The sequence below is a fragment of the Papaver somniferum genome, chromosome 1 (genome assembly GCF_003573695.1).
Source record: "Papaver somniferum cultivar HN1 chromosome 1, ASM357369v1, whole genome shotgun sequence".
NCBI classification, from domain to species: domain Eukaryota; kingdom Viridiplantae; phylum Streptophyta; class Magnoliopsida; order Ranunculales; family Papaveraceae; genus Papaver; species Papaver somniferum.
In genome coordinates this window covers 59,899,412-59,912,072 of record NC_039358.1, presented here as the reverse complement: position 1 = coordinate 59,912,072, position 12,661 = coordinate 59,899,412, and positions in this window count along the sequence as shown.

The following is a 12,661-nucleotide window of genomic DNA, read 5'->3' as shown; positions in this document are numbered from 1 at the left end:
CAACCACCACCACAACCACCTCTACTAACTCTCAAATCACTCCACCACTATAACCCATCTCCACCACCATCATTACCATCTATCTATCCACCTATTTTCTCAATTTCTACACGTTTCTCTTCCAAAACCCTAACGTGTAAAATTGATAAATTAGGTCGAGTTAGAAGAGCAATTGGAAGTAGCTAGAGACGCAGGAGAAGAATAAGAGGCATGGGTCGAAGTCAGTAGCAGTTTTCAGAGATTAGGTATGAATTAATTTCATTTTTTATCAAACCCTAATTTCATAAATTGGGGATTTTGGGGGGAAAGTGATTGAATGTATAATTAGAGGCATGGGTCGACGTATTAGGGCTGTTATCAGTAGGTTAGGTGAGTCAATTTCACTTTTTGGTGAAACCCTAATTTTCTGATAATTTGGGGATTTTTGGGTTTTTGCTTGCTTGTATAAATAGAAGGTGTTGGGTGTGAAATTGGGGCATGCCTGGGCTAGCCAGAGCTTCACCCAAGGGGCCTGGAATAACCAGTGCTTCCAAGTTGTTTTCAGTTCATGTTTTGAAGTCAATATAATTTCAATTTCAAATGTTAATTATGTTCTAATTTCATGTGCTAGGGTTTAGATGAAACTCTTGATTGTATGTTAAGATAGTTAGTAATCCTGTCACTGTTCTTGTAGTGCTGAAACTAAGTAGGATTGATAATTAGCTAGTTGAGTGAATGCATCTGTGATCAGCTGTGCTGTAAGAAGACAGCTGATTCTAGGGGTGTAAGAGTGAGAGTAGCTAAGGATTCAGTCCATTTGAAGGGATATGCTTAATTGAAGTAGGGAAGTTAGTAAACTTAGTGATCAAATGCACCTGTGATTGAGTGTGCTGTAAGAAGACACTCAATGCTAGGGGTGAACTAGAGAACTTAGGGGATTAACCTTCCACTAATGCGGATTGCTAGATGACTGGTTGAGCAAACAAGCCTGTGATCAGCTGTACTGTGAGAAGACAGTTGATGCTAGGGGTAAGTTAGTAAGATTAGTTAAGTAAATCATCCACAATCTTCCCTGAGATGAAACAAGAACATGATTGATTATGATCTGCCTTAGTTTAGGATCAAGAAGTAGATTCAAAGACCCTAGTACCTTCATTCTATACTTCACTGCCTTTGGCTCATTGCCATTGTAACTGTCACTGCCACTGTCACTTACTGTCACTGCTTAGCTTAGGAAACTTCAACTACACACACAAGTCCCTGTGGATTCGACCCGTTCTTGCACAAACTACAACCGACACTGTGCACTTGCGGTTTAACAAGTAGGCTTTTTTTTACTCTTATTTTCTACATCTTTAAGAGCCTACCAAGTTTTTGGCGCCGCTGCCGGGGACTTGGTGTCGTGTAGTTGGAGTTTTTGCATTTAGTGTAATCATCTTAGTGTAAGCATTTTGCATTTAGTGTATTCCTTTCATCTTACTCTTTTTTTTTTCTGTTGTTCAGTGCTCCCAGCTTGGGTTGTGCTTATCTTTTTTTTCTTTGCTTTTCTTCCTTGCTGTCTGCTGCTGCTGCTGCCAAGGCAAGTGCTGGTGAAGCTGCTGCTGTGCCTGAGAGCCTCTTGCTGCTGAGGCTGCCCCTGAGTTGCTGCTGAACTGCCCCTCCTGAGACCTGCTAGCCTGAACTGCTGCTGTGGAGCTGGTGCTGCACTATTGTTGCTAGAACTTGTGCTCCTGCTGGTGCTCCTGCTGGTGTCAGGCAAAGTCTGCTGCAACCCCTGCTGCCTGGTGCTAAATTGAGCCATCAAAGCCCAACTGGGCTGATTCCAAGCAGCTGAAAAAGAACAAAGCCCAACTGGGCTTTGCAACTGAAATATCCAACTGGGCTTCAACAAAATCTTAGGATGATCCAAAGCCCAACTGGGCTTTTGCAACCTAACTGAGCAGCTGGGCTGTGCTTAAGCAAGTAAGCCTAAACCCATTAAGAGAACCCAACCTGTGGGCTTCCATTTTTAATTTGTGGGCTTGTAATAATTTTTTCCATTTTTCTGTTGGGTTTGTAATTAATTTCTTGTGGGCTTGTTTGTTTAATTGCTTGTGGGCTTGTGGTGTTAGACTGATTTGGGCCTGTAGTTTTAAATTAGAAAAACTGAACTTTTGAAAGCCCAACTGGGCCTCAGACCAAACAAGCAACAGTTAGGCTATTTCAAAAGCTACATTGGGCTTCAGTTTGCATACACATTGTAGGCTTAGTTCACCTTCCCTTGACAAAGCAATTTCTCCCACCAATGTGGGCTTGCTCCTAATTTCAAAAACCAAAATTGCTCCCAAATTAAACCAAATTTTTATCATCTCCCTTGGGCCTTACTTTTTTGTGATTTGTGTGATTATTTCATAAAACAAAGACATGTCTGGATTTTGGTCTGCCTCTGGGAATAAATCTATTAGAGATGCTTACGGGCAAGATTCACCTTATGAGCCTCCCACAGACCATGATGTCAATAGTTATAGGGATTATAATTATGGACCTTTTCAAGGTCATGAGCCTCAATATGCAAACCTGTATAACTATTCACCCATGTATCAACCTAGCCAACCTAATATGCATGTTTGTACCTTTTGTGGTGGTTTAGACCACCCTGATGAATATTGCTATGTTTTGCATGAATTTAGGAAATCTAGGGGATACCATGAAAATCCAAATTATGAAATGCCCACAAATTGTGAGGATGGTAGTCATTGGGACCATAATCAACCTTTCGAAGGTTGTGATCAATATTTTGTAAACCCTAATGACCATGCACACATGTACCATTCACCACAATTTGAACATGAAGAATTTTGTACTCCCATGAATTTAGACTCCACCGTAGAAGCTCTCAGACTCGGTGAGCAAAATTCTGATAGAACTATGTCACGCATTCAGGCGAAGTTAGATCAGATTTTGCTTCAACTACAAAAGGAGGAAATTCATGAGGAAATGCATGTTGTCCCTAATGAAGTGTCCAGTCCCATTCATCTAAATGATATTGAATATGAACCTGATTTAGAGGAACATGAATCGACTAAGGACACCACCACTTTTAATGAGGATCAATATGCATGTTACCATGATGATGATTATGATGATAATGATATGTTAGAAGAACATGTTTTTGCTGAAAATATTGTGGAACCTTTTGGTTCAATAACATATGGCTTCTCAGCCTCAACCTTCATGAATGTTGTTTCTTCTGATACTCATTGTAATTCATATGATTTTGATTCTAATATGGGGCTTGTACAATTCTTTGGTGAAGATGAACATGACATAGGAATAGTTGAATCTTCTGTAGACACTAATTTTATTATGCATGAGGACTAATTTGATGTGTCTGATTCCTTGCCTAAGTCACAAAATGTTATTTCTTCCGGTGATGATTTGAGTACTTCGAACAATCATGATACTTATTTAGGTCTTGATGTTTTGTTCGATGAATGTGAGCATGTTTTACCTGTTTCTGATTTAGGAAAAGTATGTGTTGGTACTATTGATCGTACCCATGAAAATAATTTAGATGTACCCACTTTCTTACCTAAATCTCAAATCGAGATTATTCCACCCAACCTAGATTTGGTTTGCAACAAAAATTTTAAACCAACTTTTCTGAAAATTCCCAATCTAGGATTGGAACTGTGTGCCTCCCAAGTCCTCTTGGACTATTTTGCTTCAAAATATAACACTTTTAAAGAGCCACAGTTGGAATGCATTTCTTTGCCCATCCCGAAAACAGTCCATTATGAGTTAGACCTTTTGAATCCTGAACCCCTAAAATTAAAAGATTTTGTGCTTAAAAGTAAATCTGTTGAACAATTTAGGTTTAGGGGTGATTCATTCGGTTTTTCACTCTCACTCCCATTTAAGTCCAATTTTAGTGTTTTGAAACTTTCTATGTTTCTACACTTCGTCTTTTGGGTTGATCCTCAACTCTTTAGATTGTTAGTGTATGGTGAATTTTTTGTATATAATCCAGTAGATAAAATTTTAAAAATCCTTTTGTTCATTTTGTATATATTTGCTAATCCAATATGATCTCGGCTGACATATGTTGGATTTTTGCCTTGAATAATGGAGTTCAAAACTTGCTTTCGCCAATATCCGGTAATCTTTTCCTTTTTCTACACTTAGCATCGTTCTCATGGTATGTGTTATAATCATGTTTATCTTTTGAAACATTGAGGACAATGTTTAGTTTAGGTTTGGGGGTGAAAAGTAGATACTTTGATAACATGCTATAATTGAAAAATTTGAACTCTTCCTTTTTGAAAAAAAAAAAAAAAAATTAGAAAATGAAAAAACATAAAAATGGAGCTCATTTACCTTGAAATGTTGACTCTTGTGCAAATATGTAATTATTAGGAGTCTTAGTCTAGATATTTAGGCACCCTGATTCTAGCACAATTCACATAGTGATAAGAAACTTGCACGCGCACGATCTACCAATACATGTATAGCCTCGATCTTCAAGGTGTTTGATAGGAAGTTAGATTGCCAATCACTTTAGAATACTGAATGAGACTTGACTAGCTTGTTCTTTGGTTGGCTGGGATAGAAGTTGGGAATACGTTAAGAAAAGCAACCATAGAATTTGACCGGATGCATTCGATAAGGGCCACCTCTTGCTAAGAGTCATGTAATTATGTTTTTCTTTTGTTCATGTATCAAAAGTGTCACTATGTTGTAAAGATCAAAGTTATTTCTTACAAAAAAAAAAAAAAAAAAAAAATCAAAAAAAAAAAAAAAAAAAATTCAATCAAGTATTTATTCCATGTTTTGTCATGTTAAAGACAATATTCTCTCTTGTTCCAAAAATAAAAGAGAGTAATCAATGTAAATAAGAGTCATGTAAAGAGTCATCTTTTTGTTGTAAATAGTCTTGTAATAAGCAAGGAGGGTGCAGCCATCGATGTATAACGCGGGTAAACTGAAATATCACCAACTCATTGGGTGAACATTCACAATTCTCGTAAAGCCGGACAGCTTGGCTTAGAATTCGGTTCTTAGCCTAAAAACTATCTCTTGGTGGTTAGTAGTCATAACTTCAGGTCATTCTAGAAACATGTGTAGATACACTTTACACTCTTATCACATGTCTTTATTTGTTATCAGTGCTAGGATTGTGCCTTTGATAGCTAGATTGACATCTCCATTTTGTTGTGAGCTTAAACTGACTTGCACATGTCACATTTGATGGAATCTGAGCTTATATTTTGACCTAGAACTTTGTAGGTACGTTCTAAGCAAACCTTCACGAGACTTCACTCGTCCACTAGGGACACTTAGTGGTTTAAAAGGCTTAGTGCATACGCTAAATGCATTCGAGAGACCAGCGACAGTGGTATAGGTAGGATTTCCTTAGTTTTGTTTTACTTGAGGACAAGTAAAATTCAGGTTTGGGGGTATTTGATGAGTGCTAAAAAGTGCATATTTCTATATTTTTCTTGGCATTTAACTCATCTTTTGTGCATTAATTCTACATTTTAACCCATATGTGTTTCATTGTTTTCAAGAATAAATATTTTTATTAATTAATTTTGCATTTTTAGGTAATAAATAAAGACTAGATGAGTTGCGGAGCGAAAAGTGCAAAGACACGGAGAAAACCGGCGGAAACTCTAGAGGAAAAGAAGTGCAGAATGCGGTATGGAAGACTCAAGGATGAAAATGGGATCACAAAGGAAGAAATTGTTCTTAAAGAAGAAGTGGGCTTAAGATTGTTTAAGCCCAAACCCATTTTCTAAGCCTAAAATCAATACCCAAACCCGTTTCTCTCCTTCACCGTCAGATTGAATCCATTCCATCATCCAACGGTCGCTCCATCAGAGCATAGTTTGATGTTTGTCTAAACATAACACCTAACCCCTTGGACCGTCAGTTTTGATGTATCTCAGATCCAACGTCGTTCCACACCCTCTCCATCGCGCGTTGGATCATTCCTTCATCTTTTCATCCAACATCTTCCCTTTGCTAAACATCAAAATTTGATGAGCCCGCTCAACACCATAATCTAAAAAGCCTATACCCAAACAAACACCACCTAACCCTAAAAAAACTATCGGGCTCTTCCTTCTTCTTCCCCTCTTCTTCACTGCCTCCTCCATGTCCGCCAACACCAACTCCATGTTCCCGCTCAACCACCACAACCACCTCTACTAACTCTCAATCACTCCACCACTATAACCCATCTCCACCACCATCATTACCATCTATCTATCCACCTATTTTCTCAATTTCTACACGTTCTCTTCCAAAACCCTAACGTGTAAAATTGATAAATTAGGTCGAGTTAGAAGAGCAATTGGAAGTAGCTAGAGACGCAGGAGAAGAATAAGAGGCATGGGTCGAAGTCAGTAGCAGTTTTCAGAGATTAGGTATGAATTAATTTCATTTTTTATCAAACCCTAATTTCATAAATTGGGGATTTTGGGGGGAAAGTGGAAATGATTGATAATTAGAGCATGGGTCGACGTATTAGGGATGTTATCAGTAGGTTAGGTGAGTCAATTTCACTTTTTGGTGAAACCCTAATTTTCTGATAATTTGGGGATTTTTGGGTTTTTGCTTGCTTGTATAAATAGAAGGTGTTGGGTGTGAAATTGGGATATGCCTGGGCTAGCCAGAGCTTCACCCAAGGGGCATGGAATAACCAGTGCTTCCAAGTTGTTTTCAGTTCATGTTTTGAAGTCAATATAATTTCAATTTCAAATGTTAATTATGTTTATCATGTTCTAATTTCATGTGCTAGGGTTTAGATGAAACTCTTGATTGTATGTTAAGATAGTTAGTAATCCTGTCACTGTTCTTGTAGTGCTGAAACTAAGTAGGATTGATAATTAACTAGTTGAGTGAATGCATCTGTGATCAGCTGTGCTGTAAGAAGACAGCTGATTCTAGGGGTGTAAGAGTGAGAGTAGCTAAGGATTCAGTCCATTTGAAGGGCTATGCTTAATTGAAGTAGGGAAGTTAGTAAACTTAGTGATCAAATGCACCTGTGATTGAGTGTGCTGTAAGAAGACACTCAATGCTAGGGGTGAACTAGAGAACTTAGGGGATTAACCTTCCACTAATGCGGATTGCTAGATGACTGGTTGAGCAAACAAGCCTGTGATCAGCTGTACTGTGAGAAGACAGTTGATGCTAGGGGTAAGTTAGTAAGATTAGTTAAGTAAATCATCCACAATCTTCCCTGAGATGAAACAAGAACATGATTGATTAGGATCTGCCTTAGTTTAGGATCAAGAAGTAGATTCAAAGACCCTAGTACCTTCATTCTATACTTCACTGCCTTTGGCTCATTGCCATTGTAACTGTCACTGCCACTGTCACTTACTGTCACTGCTTAGCTTAGGAAACTTCAACTACACACACAAGTCCCTGTGGATTCGACCCGTTCTTGCACAAACTACAACCGACACCGTGCACTTGCGGTTTAACAAGTAGGATTTCTTTTACTCTTATTTTCTACATCTTTAAGAGCCTACCAATGGACTAACTCCGAAATACTTTGCTAGAGAATCAAGTAGACAGTCAGACTCAATCTAGATAAAAAAGTATCTCAAGGAGTTATTATCTCGATATCTCGATTTGATATTTACTCAAGAAAATAGAAATCAGCGAGTCTTTATCAAAGAGAGATAACTTGGACGGTACCAAAGCCCAATGTCCAAGGATCAATCAACTACAATCAACAACCAAAGGTTGGATTAGAGAAGTTGATGATCTTAACGCACAACCTGTATTATTTCTATTATATAAAATATAATGCGAAAGAAATAACACAGACACCAGAAAAAATTTTAACGAGGAAACCGCAAATGCAGAAAAACACCGCGTCCTAGTCCAGATTGAATACACACTGTATTAATCCGCTACAGACACTAGCCTACTGCAAACTAACCTCGGACTGATCTATAGTTGAACCCCTACCAATCTCACACTGATACAAGGTACAGTTGTACTCCTACGCCTCTGATCCCATCAGGACACTGCGTACTTGATTCCCTTAGCTGATCTAACCCACAACTAAGAGTTGTTGCAACCCAAAATCACAGACTTGATAATAAACGAATCTGTCTCACACAGAAAAGTCTATCAAAAGGATAAATTTGTCTCCCACAGATAAACCCAAGGTTTTGTTCCGTCTTTAGATATAAAATCAAGGTAACAGGAACCAATTGATAATCCGGTCTTACATTCCCGAAGAACAGCCTAGATTAATCAATCACCTCTCTACAATCCTTCCTGACTACACAACCAGATTGTCGAGGAATCACAAACAGTGAGACGAAGATGTTTGTGACTTCTTTATCTTGCATATCGGAGAAATCTCACGATCTCAAGCCAATCACAGATTGCGCTCGTACGATAGAAGATGATAGATCAGATCACACAACTACGATAAAAGTAGTATCGGTCTGGCTTCACAATCCCAATGAAGTCTTTAAGTCGTTAACCCGAGTTTAGAGAAGAAACTCAAGAGTTAACGGAGATCGACTCTAGCGAGCGCACTAGTATCACACCCGAGTCTTGCTCTAGCTAGATGTCTCATATATATAGCCTTTCAAATCAGGGTTTTGCCTTAGGTACAAAGCAAACTCTATCCACCGTTAGATGAAAACCTTATTTAGATTCAAGCCAATATCTCTCAACCGTTAGATCGAAAGACATAGCTTGTCACACACACTTCGGTACACGTTTACTGTGTTTGAGAAAACCATGCCCAAACGAGTACACGTATGTTGGTTCAACATGATAACCCAAAAGGTCAACCATATGATCATCTCATATTAATCATGTTCTTCATCACCATAACTAGTCCAATTGACTCAAATGAACTAGTTAAGATTTGTTCGATTGCTTTGAGATCTTATGTAACTACGCAAGACACAATTGAAACAAAGATGATTCGATTCGATTAGAATCGGCTCATGAAAATTATAGCCACAGTTTGCATAAAGCATTCCTTAATAATTAATGTTTCATGTTTAGAGCACATCTTTAGATCATAACCTCTTAAGCTCACAAACAAGTTCGCGGACTTAATTTAATCGGTTGAGTTTTCCAAACTCAGCAGAAATTCTCGGGTCGAGAACTTCCGCCAGTTCGCGGACTTAGCACACAAACGAGTTTTGGAAATCCCAACATAAATTCTCGGTCGAGAAATTCCGTCAGTTTCGCGGACTGAGTCTGCGGACTGGGTTCGCGGACTTGGAAATCCAATTCCACAATCCTACCGATTTCTCTTGATCAACAAAGTTCGAAAACTTCGGTTCAAGGAATACATGGTTATATAATCTAAAGTCTCATTTCAATCATTGAAACATTCTCAGAGGGCGATATTCAGTCGTGAAGAACAACAAACCTTTCTCGTCAGAGCAATTTCCAAAGTGATTGAAACTTTCATGACTTTCGTCACTAGGTGAAGATAAACCTGATCAAAGAGAAACGCTTTACCAACACATTATTTCGAGTAAAAGATAATCAATGAATACTCAGCTCGAAATATCAAGTGTATATTATCTAGTCTATACAGCATACGACTTTTGTCTCATAAGAAGTAGGAGAAGAATAGATAGACTTTCGAGTGATAGATAAGTTCAAGTCTTCACATACCTTTTTGTTGATGAAGTTCCACGGTTCCTCGGTGTAGATCTTCGCCGTTATCGTTGAATCACCATGAATTACTTGAGCTCAATTACACTTTTCCTATCCTAGTTCGAGACTTAGATAATAGGATAGAAATCAAGACTTTATAGTTTTGGTCACTAACATTGACAAACATGCTTGATACAGCAACGCATGCGAGGTTGACCGAGCTATGCTCTAAAAATCTCCCCCTTTGTCAATTTTAGTGACAAAACTATTAATACATATGGAATACAAAAAAGATAAACTTTAATGGCTCCTATTACATAGTCCAATCTTCAACGTTCCTTGAAATCTTCGTCCTTCCCAGTACTCCAATGATCCCAAAGGTTGTAAGTTTAGTATCACCGTTGTTGAAGATCCGTAGCTATAAAAATGAGAGAAATCGAGATTCTCGATCATTATTATACAGTGTCATAGTATTATTATGAACATCAAAGTCCAACTGCATCACGACTTTAACAATAATACTATGGTGATATGTATCACTCCCCCTTAGTCAATACTCCATCTCAATCATGGAAACCACTCCCCCTTACAATATTTCTCCCCCTTTTTGTCAATAAAATTGGCAAAGGTACAATAATGGGTTCATAATGAAATTTCCACAAGAGACATTTCATGACCAAAAGAAAGACAACGTATCATCTTAATTTAGATGCAATCTTATAGGTGAAGCTAACAACATTCATCAAGGAGTTTTAAGACGCAAGATAACCCCTTTAAAATTCCACAGCCGCACTCCCCGCAAGATATTACCATTAAGTACAAGTTCAAAAGAACTCTCCCCCATTTGATGTCATTCCCAAAGGAACAACAAGAGCGACCTTAATTTCGAGAGAAAATAAGGATTTTTGTTTGGATACCAAAAGCCATGTGAATGATTTATTATATCCAAAACTCAACCAAAATACTCACAAGTAAACCCATGAATATTCTAATTGGAATACGCAATTAAATCAAAAACACAAAAGTGATCAATTTAATTGAAAGTGCTCAACATAAATAAAATCACAGAGCAACAGGCTACAACTAAGTTAATCATAAGGAGGTGACTAACTTAACCGTTTAAGTACTCAACATAAGGAAAACCTTACGGAATACGTGACTACATTAACCAATAGAACATGATAGTGTAGCCGTTCATATACTCAATGCAAGATCTTGTGGAATATATGAAAACACAACTAGATTAATTACAAGAGATCCTATAATTAATCTAATCGAAAAGCAAACAATCAAACTAATCACCGAAGTAATCAGTTTAATTATTTTGGGCTCAACATAAGAGAACTTATGGAACCCTGACTAAGATTATCATAGAGCATGACCATCTTAACCGTACATGTACTCAACATAAGAAGGAAAACTTATGGAGTACAAACTAAATAACCAAGGATGATTAATTTAGTTCATAATTCTCAACATATAGCATCTTACGGAACAACCAACAAAGCCAAGGTTAATCGACTTAGTTGCAAGGTGCTCAACATAAGACACACAATGGAGCCTTCACGGTAAAACATAGCAAGATGGATCAATGAAGATCAATACCGTGGTTAACATACAAGGATCTATTCTATTTTTGCATCATATATGCATAACAACATAATAGACTTTATCCTTGTTGCACAAAAGATTTAATCCTATTTTCCATCAAATACATGATTGCATAGGAATAACTTTTGTATATGTAAAAAGTTCATTCGTCCTTTCTTCAATAAGAATACCGATTCATGAACGACTTTACTTTTGACAAAATATGGGACCTTGAAGTTCACGGACGCAAACAATACATATCCCATAAAAATATTGCAATATAACAAACCAAGAAAATACTGGAATAATAATCATCCTCCAAATATTTTTAGAATTTAACACCAATAAACCTAAAAAATAACATAAGAAGATGAAAACAAAAATAACTATGTGCAGTCACAGTCATCGCTATTTAAAGCACTAGTTATTCTTCCAACTAATCCAAAAAGAAGACATACTAGGCATTGTAGATCTTTCTCAGGGCATCTACAAAAAACTCCTTCTTGTTATTGAAGAACCATTGATTATGGGATCGGTCAATTCCTCTAAATATTCAGAAACATCAGTTAACTCATTAAGTTCCCTTTTTTGATCACGCAAGGCATTCTTGGTTAGAGACAACCTTTGTTCATAGTGCGTTATTTCTTCCATAGAGGAAATGATTCGAGATTTTAAATCATTTCGCTTATTGATGAAGTCTTTCACCATTTCTCTAAAATGATTATCAGCACGACAAACAGAAAAGAGACAGTTAGAGGAAGAACCTTTTCTCTTGATTGTAGACTTCTTCTTTATCATCCTTGAGGAAGTGATTCCTTTGCACAAGTGTACGTTGACTGCATCTACTGCATTACTTTTAGAAGAACTTCTAGTTACAGGAGCCATGAAAACGTAAGAGAGGAAAGAAGAAGATAAAAGAATTTATAAGTGTCAAACCCTAATCTTTGACACAGTCTTCCACAGTTGAAGGATCCACAATCAATAATGTTAGCAAAATATTTTCTTTACAAATATAGATACATACTTGAGTCACAAGATGCATAGCCTCAACCTCTCAAGATAAGAATGAGGATGCAGGAGTCTCTGAGCTTAACCAGAGACCACGTGAGCCAGACGCTCCCCTGGCTTGTCAAGTCTTGTTGCATGAACATGTTTACTCCTTCTGTTTCTGGTAACATTGGTTTTGCACGACCTTTGATTATCCAGATTCAACTTTTTCATGTTCTCTTGTATTTTAGAAATTCTTTTGTTCCCTCTGCTTGAACCTCCAACACAAGTTTTGAACATGATTTACATTTCCACAAAATGAACAAGCCAGTGAACCTTTGTCTTGTCGGAGTGCCTTATGTTGATTACAACCACCAGCCTTTGTCTTTCCATGATACTTAGGAACAGAGTTGACGATACCTGCAGTCTTACTTTTAAATCTTAAACCATTAGTGTTTCCAAAGGATTTCTGACC